Source organism: Camelus dromedarius, chromosome Y (genome assembly GCF_036321535.1).
Source record: "Camelus dromedarius isolate mCamDro1 chromosome Y, mCamDro1.pat, whole genome shotgun sequence".
Lineage (NCBI taxonomy): Eukaryota > Metazoa > Chordata > Mammalia > Artiodactyla > Camelidae > Camelus > Camelus dromedarius.
Window position 1 is genome coordinate 4575999 of NC_087473.1, and position 3993 is coordinate 4579991.

General features: G+C 28.6%; 1 pseudogene; it reads right to left on the reverse strand.

Annotated features, from left to right (window-relative positions):
* Positions 1-297: 297 nt before the first annotated feature.
* LOC135320323 (heat shock transcription factor, Y-linked-like) lies at positions 298-840 on the reverse strand (annotated as a pseudogene).
* Between the last annotated feature and the right edge of the window lie 3153 nt (positions 841-3993).

Here is a 3993-nt window from a genome sequence, read left to right on the forward strand (position 1 = left end):
ATTCTTATTTGGAAAATACACTTTTAAATAATATAGTCATCAAATTTAAAACATTAACATTTGCATTAACGGTGAATGCACCTTTTAAAAAGCAGCTTTAATACCTTTATTTAGATTTCTGTTAAGATTCATAGTTGCTAGCAAAGTTTCTCTTAATCTTGAATACTTAACACACTCTCCTCATTTTTTAGATAAAATAAAGAATTTTAGCCTTAGTAATTTTATACAATTTTCAAAATCTATCTTTACATTTATATTACCATAGATTGATGTACAAAATAAAATTTTATATATAAGTTACATAGTGGTGACAAAATTTCTGAATACCTTTCTTAAAACAGAGACTTCTTTTTCTTCTGCCAGAAAGTCAGCTAGACAATCAGATTTTTGAAAATTCTGCAGCACTTTACTAAACCCATAAAAGTTAAGATGTCTCACTAAAGTTTTCATACTTCCAGTTTCAAATATTCTGAAAGGGGCCTTTCTTTCCAAAACTTCCTTCTTAAAGACATCTTCATCGATCACTATGGAAGTTCCATTATCATCCCAAATGATGGATTGAAATTCATCACTCCCAAACATTTTCCAGAGTTTTCTTGGAAATGTCAGAGAACGAAAATCATTATCTTCATCTGGGTCAGAGACACAATGTGTCTAACATGGACTTTTTATCAAGGATTCTTCACACAAATTCTGAAAATCATTTTCTTCAATCATAGACCTCAAGTCCAAGTCCCCAGAGAATGTTTGATCACACAATAGAGATCTACTGGACTTTCCTGAACCAGTTGGTCCATCTTTAGGAGACACATCTTGAATTTCTGAAGAAATATGTACCATCTCAAATAACTTTTTTATACAGCTCCTTTTCTAATCTTCATGATTTGAGCACTGCAGCTTCAAATGCTGCTTTGGCAGTCCTGCACACATAAACTGCTTGGCCATCATAGTGGATCTCAACCTGAGTAGCTGTGACATCATAAATTGACGGGTCTCCTAGCAACCCAAGTGTAACATCCAGCCAGTGTTTACTTCTCATTCATCCAGTTAAAATGAAACATATATGATGTTTATTTTTATAGTATGATCTGCAAATATTATTCCCACAAAATCTTTGTAAATAAATTAATTTTGGGGTCTATGAAATAAAACCAATCTCCTTCCTTTTGTACACAAATTTATACCAGATTGGTGAACACATTATAAATAATGCACTAAAAAATAAACTAATTTTAAAGTTTTGGAATTTTATTTGAAATGTGTGTAAAACCTGTACAAAAAGGTATAACTAATTCATTATCATTTGTAATTAAAATGAAACATAATTTGATTTGGATATGGAAGTAGTTATTTATCTGTGTGCTATATATTAAGTAGCTCTATATTCAAAAAATGACCAGAATAAATATCAGTTTTTTTGCTATGTTTATAAATAAGTGGTAAATATTTATGAAATAAAATTATATTAAAATAATCAATCAAATTTAAGAAATGCCAAAGGGGGGAAATTTTTTGTAATTGTAATTCAGCATTTTAAGAAAAACAAATGTAATTTAATATTCTTCTTTAAAATTACAAAAGAGAAAATCTTATTGTATACTTACAAATGTTTATTTTTGCCATTCTTTCACTCAGAGGTTTTTCAGTCCCTAGAAGGAATAAATTTTCTTGTCATCTTTATAATCCATACCCTTGTGGCTCCTGTTAAGTATTCCAAAATGATGTTGATAAATAAACTTATGCACAAGATCCTGGGTTCCATACCCATTGCCTCCATTAAGGGGCAAACAAACAAACAAACAAAGAAACAACTGTATATGTGGGTTGGTGTGTAAGAGACCAGCTAAATACATTTTAGGAATCAATTTGCTTCTCAGTCCTGAAACAGTTGGCATTCTTAGTAAAATATGGCATTTATGGCAAGTATTTTGTGCTTTAATTCTAAATAATAACTATGTTCTATATCAGTAAATGGTAGTAAATCCAGCCCTACCAAAAGTTATATTCTTTATTTAGAAATAAATTCCATTAAACATAAGCCATATTCAAAATGAGAGATAAAATTTCTAAATAAATAAATCTACACTCAAGCTAAAATGTAACTTTTTCCTTCAGTATATGTATATTCCATTCTAAATATATATTATCAACCTGAATACATGGCATATTATATGTATCATAAACTATAGTTAAGTGGGATTTAGTTCTGATTCATAAATATTATTTAACTTACACAAATCAATAAATGTGATATCATCCTTTAAAAAACAAAGAGTACAAAAATAATAATCTCAATAGATGTAGGAAATTTATTGACAGAACTTAACTTTTTTTATGAAAAAATTCTTAAATTCGCTCTAGGTAGAATGTAACTAAACACAATAAAAGCCATATATGAAAAAAACCATGACAAACATCAAGCTCAATTTTCACATACAGGAAGGTTTTCCTCTGGACCAGTAATACGAAAAAGTAGCTCATTCTCACAAGTCCTAAATTACAATACTAGAAGTCCTAGCCAGAACAACTAGTCAAGAAAAAGCATAAAATACATCAAAGTTGTAAAAAAACAGTAAAACTTTTACAGATGACATAATTATACATAGATAGAAAACTTCATAGACTCCTCAAGTGACTGTTAGAAATATTGAACAAACATAATAAACTTGCAGAATACAAAATCAATATACAAAAATCAGTTGCACTTTTATATACTAACAACAATTTATCACAATGATGAATTAGGAAAACAATTGTGTGTACAATTATATCAAAAAGAATAAAATAGGAATAAATATAATAAGTAAAATAAAAGATCTAAACAAAAATCTATTAATTACAGGTGCAAGAAATAAAAGTAAACAAAATAAATAGAAAGATATTCTGTGCTCATGGATTGTATGCAATATAAAGAAATATCCTAATCTATCTTTTACAAGCTCTATGTTCCCAGCACTGCTTATTGAAGAGAATGCATTTTTTTATTTTATACTTTTGCTTCCTTTTTCATGGGTTAGTTGATCATATGTGTGAGGGATTATATCTGCTTGCTCTATACTCTTCTATTCATTGGCAACAGTTTTTGAGCCAGTATCATGTTGTTTTAATTACTAAAGTTTGTAGTACTGTTTAAGATCAGAGAAACTTACACTATTAGATTTAATACTTTTTTCAAGTTTATATTGGAAGCTCATGATCTTTGTGGTTACATATAAATTTTGAAATTATTTGTTCTATTTAATTGAAAATTCTCATGGTTATTTTTATATGAATCACACTAAATGTAGATTGCTTTGTGTAGTATGGTTGATTTCACCATATTGTTTCACATCATTAACATAAGAGATTTTTTCACTTCTTTAGATCAGTTTTAATTTCCTTCATCAATGTTTTGTATTTTTTAACATATAGGTTTTTAACTTATTTGTTAACTTCATTTCTAGGTATTCTTTACATATATATATAATTATATACATAATATTTGTAAACACGTTTCCTACACAAATGCAGCAGGCAGAAGGCAGTGGCAAGACATATTCAAAGTCCTGAATGAAAGAAAGCTGTAATTTAAGATACTTTATCAAGCAAGACTATCCCTTAGAATAGAAGGAGAGATAAATAACTTCCACACAAGCAAATACTAAGAGAAGTTATCAACAGAAAAAAAATAATGAAAGATCTACTCTAAATACAAAAGAAGCAGAATGCTATAGAAAGGAGAAAGGCATAATTAGAAAGACAATAGCTACAATGACTTACAACAGAATAAACATGACATTTTAAAACAGGACATCAAAATTTTTAAGGTTCAAAGATTGAAACAGGACAATACACAGTATTCTTGTTTCTGTTCTCTGTAGGATGTGTTAGAGTTTGTATTACTATCAGTTAAATTAAACAGATATAGTAATGCGTCCATATACATACAAAAAAAAAGTAACCATAAGTCAAAGCTTACAATGAAGTCACAAACCCAAAAAGAAACCACGTTAA